The sequence below is a fragment of the Triticum aestivum genome, chromosome 7A (assembly GCF_018294505.1).
Source record: "Triticum aestivum cultivar Chinese Spring chromosome 7A, IWGSC CS RefSeq v2.1, whole genome shotgun sequence".
NCBI classification, from domain to species: Eukaryota; Viridiplantae; Streptophyta; class Magnoliopsida; order Poales; family Poaceae; genus Triticum; species Triticum aestivum.
Genome location: NC_057812.1, coordinates 33,973,041 through 33,980,760, shown reverse-complemented (window position 1 = coordinate 33,980,760; position 7,720 = coordinate 33,973,041).

The window sequence follows — 7,720 nt, the reverse complement described above, 5'->3', positions numbered from 1 at the left end:
ACCACCCCCGTCCCTCCGCCACCTCTCGCCAGCGCCGTCCACACCCGTCCCTGACCCCGCGCCCTCCCTGTCCAGCTGCATCGACCGGCCCCGTCCACCCTTCGCCGACGCCCTGCCCTGCTGCGCCCCTCCACCGACGCCCTGCTGCGCCCCGGCCAGCCCCGTCCACCCTTCCCCGGCGGCTGCCCCCTGGCCTCCCTGCTGCCCGCTGCACCGGCGGCCAAGGTGAGGCTTTTTTCAATTTTTTGTAATTTGTTACTGTTTTTTTACATAGATGGATATATATGTAATGAATGGATATATGCATGTACAGATTGATGCTAGATAGATGGATGGATGCTAGATGAATAGATAGATGGATGAATATTTAGATACATACGCATGCAAATATGCTGCCATTCTGGAAACTTGGATGGATGTTTTTTCATTGGTTTTGAATGGAAAACATTGTGGCACCTTGCAAACACAGGGCCATGTCATTATCAGGGCACTGCACTAAATTTTTTATGACAGCAAAAAAAGGCTGCAAAATAACAAATTGCAGCAATTTTATAAAAAAATATATACAGAGTTGTCAAGAACAACATGGAAAATAAATAGGTAATAAATGGTGATGGTAGGCCAAGAAGCAGACGTGTATGGAGGTCCATGGAGCAAGTTAGTGTTTTGGTAATGTTGATTCATATATAAGAAGCAACTCGAGGCACTTGGTTTCTAAAATATTTAATAAAGTTTTTTTTTACAATTTGACATGTTGTTTCATGTTCATTCATAATGTTGTGTCAATGCTTAATGTGAGGTGGTGACCTAATTTTTTTCACTCGGTGTGATTAACAGGATTTGTGGTGTTCCATCTTCGTGGAGTGATTGTTGACGTTTGAGGTGTTGGTCCACGATCGTCCGTCTCCTTTGATCGACTACATTGGAGGGTGAGCAACAATTCCATGACCTCGTCCACTTTTTTTCCATGTCACTAGATTAAATTTTCACATCAAGTCGCGTAACCTAGGTCTCCCGTCCGAAAGGGTTGCATCGATAAATATGCATTCAATTGCATATTTATCACCGCAGCTCTTTCGGATTGTCCAGCGCTTTCCACGGACATCCCGAGGATGTGTAGATTGGGTACGTTGTTCATGCTCTACCCCGTTCCGAGACAGGATTTCGGCGGCGCCTCCCTGTTGTTCTCCAGATGCACATTCTCTTGGCATTTTGCCGAGACGTGTATTTGGAGAACAGCGGGGAGGTGCTGCCGAAATTTTGTCTCGGAATGGGGTAGAGCATGGACAACGTACTCAATCTACACATTCTCGGGTGGGATTAGGACCCATCTTTACCTATTAGAGATGTAGGTGGATTAAATGTCGTTTCTCGTCAACCTTGTAAAAAATAAAATATTGATGTGAGTAATTTAAATGAATCCTTAATTTTGTTGTGTGGCTTCCAATAAAGCAGAGATGGCAGATAATCAATGGATGTATAGTGGATTTTTCCGTCGGAATCAAGTAACAACGGAGTGGGTCGAAAAAACTGATGTGTTTTTGAAAGAGATATTTCGTAGTCCAATGAGGATGGTGCCAGAATGCCCGTGTGCCAGATGTAAGAGGCGTATCCGCAGAGATAAGAGTGAGATGACTAAGCACCTTCGCACGCATGGATTTATGCCCAACTTTAATATGCCGATAAACTTTGTCCAGCGGGACCGTGGTAGAGAGGATGTGATACGACAACGCGTTGCTGGTTATGAGGACGATGGGGTTAGAGACATGCTAGATGATGTCTTTGCTGCACAGCTGACACCTCCGTCACATTCAGCGAATGAACCGGAGGAGCCGGAGGAAACCGCAAAGGCCTTCCTGGAAATCTTGGCCTCGTCAAAGAAACCTCTCTATGAGGGTGCCAAGCTGTCTGTGCTGGATGCCATCTCGCAACTGATGGCAGTCAAGGCTGAGTACGGTTGTAGACGAGGTTGCTTCGAAGCATTTCTGGGAGTATGAGCTAACAGCCTGCCTGAGGGCCATGAACTGCCGAAAACCATGTACGCTACGAAGAAAATCATGAAGGCGCTCTCGATGGACTATGAGAAAATAGATGTTTGTCCAAAGAATTGCCTTTTGTTTAGGCATGAGTATGCGGATGACAAGTACTGTAGGAAGTGTTGTTCCTCTCGGTATATTGAGGTGGTCGATAAGCATGGTCAGAAGCAGCAGCTAAAAATCTATGTGAAGGTTCTTTGGTATCTTGATTTTATAAAAAGACTGCAGCGTCTTTTCATCACCGAGGAGTCTGCCAAAATGATGAAGTGGCACAAGGAAAGGAAAAGGTACAATCCAAAAAAAATTGTACATCCATCAGGAGGTGAAGCATGGAAGTCATTCGATATAGAGTACCCGGAGAAAGCAGCCGAGGCTGGGAATGATAGAATTGCTATAACAGGTGATGGATTCAATCCATATGGTATGTCGTCTAATCCATACAGCTGTTGGCCCGTATTTGTTATTCTGCTGAATCTCCCTCCCGACGCCATAATGCAACGCAAGACCATGTTCCTGTCGCTTATAATTTCGGGGCCTGAATATCCGGGGAAGAATTTGAGTGTGTTTATGCAGCCGTTGGTGGATGATTTGCACCATTCTTGGTACTTCCCGAGGTTGAGTATGTTTAGATGATGAATTGTCATATTTCTGCATAATTTCATATTGTTCTGTTTTGAAATACTGTCAAATGAATTGGAAAAGAGAAAATAGGGGAAAAAACTATGCCTACAGCAAAACCGTCGGCATACATAAGCCCAGGAGTTACCAGGGCTCGCCACATGGCATATCTATGCCGACGGCTTTGCCATAGGCATAGCTGGAAATCTATGCCGACGGCTTTGCCATAGGCATAGCCTTGCTGCCAGGAGGAACCAGGAAACGACACGTGGCAGAGCTATGCCTACGGCAAAGCCGTAGGCATAGATGAATAGATGAATCTATGCCTACGGCTTTGCCGTAGGCATAGCCCTGCCACCAGGAGTACCACAGGTTGCCACGTGGCAGAGATATGCCGACGGCAAAGCCGTCGGCATAACTCTGCCACACGGCGTTTCGTGATTCATCAGCGCTTTTGACGGCGCCGTCCGTTGCCGTCAGACGAAAAACACTGCCGACGGCTAAACTATGCCGACGGCTGACGTCAGGCCGTCGGCATAGGCTCCTATGCCGACGGCTATACTATGCTGACGGTCTGACAAGACTACGCTGACGACATCTACGCCGACGTCAGGCCGTAGGCATAGCTGGAAATCTATGACGACGGCTTTGCCGTAGGCATAGCCCTGCTGCCAGGAGGAACCAGGAAACGACACGTGGTAGAGCTATGCCTACGGCAAAGCCGTCGGCATAGATTCATCTATGCCTACGGCTTTGCTGTAGGCATAGCCCTGCCACCAGGAGTACCACGGGTTGCCACGTGGCAGAGATATGCCGACGGCAAAGCCGTTGGCATACCTCTGCCACACGGTGTTTCGTGATTCGTCAGCGCTTTTGACGGTGTCATCCGTTGCCGTCAGACGAAAAACACTGCCGACGGCTGACGTCAGGCCGTCGGCATAGGCTCCTATGCCGACGGCTATACTATGCCGACGGTCTGACAAGACTACGCTGACGACATCTACGCCGACGGGCCTATGCCGACGGCAACCGTAGGTATAGATCTATGCCGACGGCCTAGGGGCGTATGCCGACGGCCCGTGGCCGTAGGCATAGTCCACGAGTCCGGTAGTGGATGGTGTTGGAAGAGAGGGTGGTGGCAAGGTTCTTTAGCAAAGAAATTCCCCGTGGTTCTCTATATGATGATTACGTGAAGAAATGATTGATGCCCTGATGGGTTGATTAGAAGACGAGTGTTTTACTCATGTGTATGGATACGTATGTGTTAATCCCCATGGAAATGCAATAAATATGGTTAGAGATTACGCGCAACAAAGAGATAGAAGACGTGACATTCTTTCCGTATTTAGTTGCGGTATTTTCAGGACTACATGTTCTCATCTCTGCATCAAGTCATTTTTGAAAGAGAACCAAATCCAGGTTGGTGAAGATCATGATTTGAACTGGCACGCACTACTATAGGTCTGGTCACTGCCTCGTGTGACGTCTTCTCTTCTGTTTGCTGGTACCTTGAAGCTAAGGAAGCTAGTTCAAAAGATACAACAATGTTGCCCATTTCCATAACAAAATTAGCCTAGAAATATCGTAGATATGCACATTAAAGAAAAGGTACTATTCTACAGTAGCCTAAGCATGGAGCACTTGGGCCACAAGTCCACAAGTCAGTGGCACACATACATACCGCAATTTTGGGTGCTCAATTTCATTTAGTGAAAATTTATGGAACTCCCTCAAACAAAAGTGAATCCTGAACTTCCTTGTCTAGTAAGTATGGAATAAGAGTGGCGTGATTCTTCTCAATCATATGCCTAGGTCATCCCAGCATGTATGAAATTTGCTGCTTATGCCCGATGAGCGCATTGGCAATATTCTTTCGAGCATTAGACACCGTTCGAATACATGATTTGTCCAGTTTCGACATGACCTTGAACGAGCAAGTGAAGTACAAGACTCCTGCACCACACTACCAGGCTGGTCAACCCCGGGGGCAACGAGATCTCGATCGGCGATCACGCCGTCGAGGAGCATGTACTCAACACAAACTTCAGTAAAGCTTCTAATGGGCGCGATGGCAAAGAAATTGTTAGTGACACACACAAATCTTTCTTATATCTCTACGGAATTGCATAAAAGAAACCACATGATATCATTATTTTAATGCTTAGACTACCTAGTGCAATTGGTACCCATCAACATGTTGCCACCTTCTCCATAGTGAAATAAGTAACAAATAAATATGTTTCTCGATAAGAGGCCTAACTACAACTTATTAAACCTTGTTTTATCGAACCAATATATAAAACAACATTACACAAGAGGGATAAAGCATGGGGCGACACAAAAGAGGGGAGGCACTGTACAGGAGGAGGAATACAACAAGGTCAAGAGAGTCAACCAAATAGTGAAGCAAATTTCTTTACTTAATTATAATTATATTTGGATCGACCCTCCAAAGTCCAAGTGATTACCAAGTTACAACATATAAAGGACCACACCCAACATGCTGTGAGCAATCATCTCGTGGAGAAGGATTAAAGACTCCAAATTTTTATGAGTAATCAGTAATGTTCTCAGTGCATCTCTCCCTTTACATATATCACTCCATCTTCACCAAACTATATTTCTCCTCCATCTGTACTTCCAACTAGTGATCCTGTTATTGGGCCTACATGTTAGCACACATGAGGTAAGTCGCAGCTGCAAATACAGATTAGACCATGAAATAAGAACTGGGAACATATGTGTGAAATAATGGGGTAACCGGAGACATCAAGACAATAGGGAATACGCCTTTGTGGGCAATGTCTCTTAGACAGGGTAAGGCAGGCGGGACTGCTAAGCTCCATAGGGCACTCAAGCTGAATTAAGTCACTACTGCAGGCCGGGGCCGCCTTCACACCAACGTGATGAGCCAGGCTAGCTCCCTACTAACCTTACACATGGGTTTGCACTATCCATGGTCTTGCTATTTTATATCTCTAATCTCTCACTCTTCCTCCACATGGATGCATGGGTCGGCTACTGGGTCTAGTGTACCACCTGACCCATACACATAACTACTCTATAGCAATGCACATTCGGTTTTCCCCTTCTCCTATATCATAGATCATTTTTTGGACTTCAACACAATGTGACAGAACAATAGCACAATGTCACACAAGCCCTTTAGAACAGGGGACGAAGAGAAAAATATACAAGCAATGTTAGAGTTAAGCATGCATACCTACAAGTAAGAAGGAATCAACAGAGCATGCAGACCTAGGGGAGATGGTGATGGCAAGAGCTCGTTCTCCGAAGGCTCAACCCATCCGATAATAAATCTGACACGCTAGTCTATGTACACACATGCATTATCGCAACATTTTCTTTGTCAAATGTACCGGCAAAGAAGCCGGGCACACGGACCTAGTGTTGACGATGGAGGGTGCTGGTGGCGAGAGCTCAGCCTCCACTGGCACTGCACCACGATGAACATGGTGTGCCATTCTTGATAGTGCTTATCGATGAGTGAGTAACTAAGTATACGGTTGAGGAAACAGCCTTCTTGCTAGTGCTAGGCCCAACCCAACCCAGCCTAGCCCAGCTTGTCCGTGCTTTTCCAATGGGCCACTAGTTCTTTGCTAGGCACACAAAGTTTCCCTTAAAAAGGTTTTAGAGGGTCATATGACTTGTTCATTTTTTAACACGATCGAGATGCCTTGTTCTTACTTCTGTTATGAAGGTACAAAACAAAATCAAAGTGTAGAACTCATTGTTCGAGCTCCAAGATTTTATGATTCTTTTAATTGGTTTCTCTTGTCTGATTAGTAACATCACTAATCTTAGTTATTAGATGATGGAAGCTCATTTGGTCTCTAGGATTGATAACGTGATGACGGTTAATCATGGGATTTCTGACTAATAACTAAGCCATGCGAAACTAGTAAGTTTTGGACAAGGTTGTTCAACCTAAATTGATTCACTGATGCATGGCAATGGTTGTGTGCGAGGCGAGGAGTGAAATTAGGGTTCAAATGACGAGCTGGCAACGAAAAGCGAGGAAAGAATTTTCCCGTCATCTAGTGCATATTTTGGAATCTTAGTCTTGTCTCTCATTTTTCTTTTTCATGAAACAAGCAAAGCTCCAAAAAGGACCTCAACATTCTAATGTGGACTATCAACTCTCATCCTCCAAATATTGTGGCCTATTAACTCCCCTCGAAAGATGTGAACTCTTCATATTCTTTCCCCTTTCTAGGGACAATTCCATTTCTCCCCCTAAGTTGAGCCCACACCTGGCATTTGCCCCTAAATTTCGAGTATGCTCAAAAATACCCCTCTTCCGTCAAGTGTTCTTATAGAAATGCCCCTTCATGCCGTTTCCGTCTGGTCAAGGGCCTTTGACCGTCTCTGAAAAATTCCTTGGACGTTCTTGCCCCTACCTCCATTTGTCATTTACATATAGTGCCCAACCCAAAAAAATAAAAACAAAAACTCTCTCTGCAACTTACATGTGGGACCCAAAAAGAGAAAAAAAACTCTCCCTCTCTCCCTCCTCCCCTCTCTCTCTCTCTGGACGCAACCGTAGTAGCTCACCGCCGGCGAGCAGTAGCAGCGGTCAGCAGAAGGGCGCTGCAGCAACCTTCACCACATCGTCTCCTGCTCATGCGCGCCTGTTCTGTGCCGAAAGTCCACGCAACCACCTAGGCTCAGTCCTCCCTTGTCCGCCCGTACGTGCCGTCGCCGGCGTAGTTCGCGGCCAGAGTCAACTTTAAGCTCAAAAAACACACCTGTTAAGTTCGCCTCTACCTATAGAGTGTTACCTCTGAATGAATTGAACGGAGGTGCCACAAATCGTCGCCATGGTGTTCGTCTTCTCCCCCACCGGTGGTGCTCCGCCGCGCCCTGATCTCCTCGGCTATGCTCGCCCTTCCTCGTCTGAGCATGTCCTCGAGTTCCTGGTGATCCCTTGGACATTTTGCCCTCTTTCCAGAGCCTGCCCGAGCAACATAGCGCCACCCCACCTAGCGCCACCACTCGCCGCCGACGGAGATCGCAGTTGTCGTGGTCTGTGAAGGTCCCACATC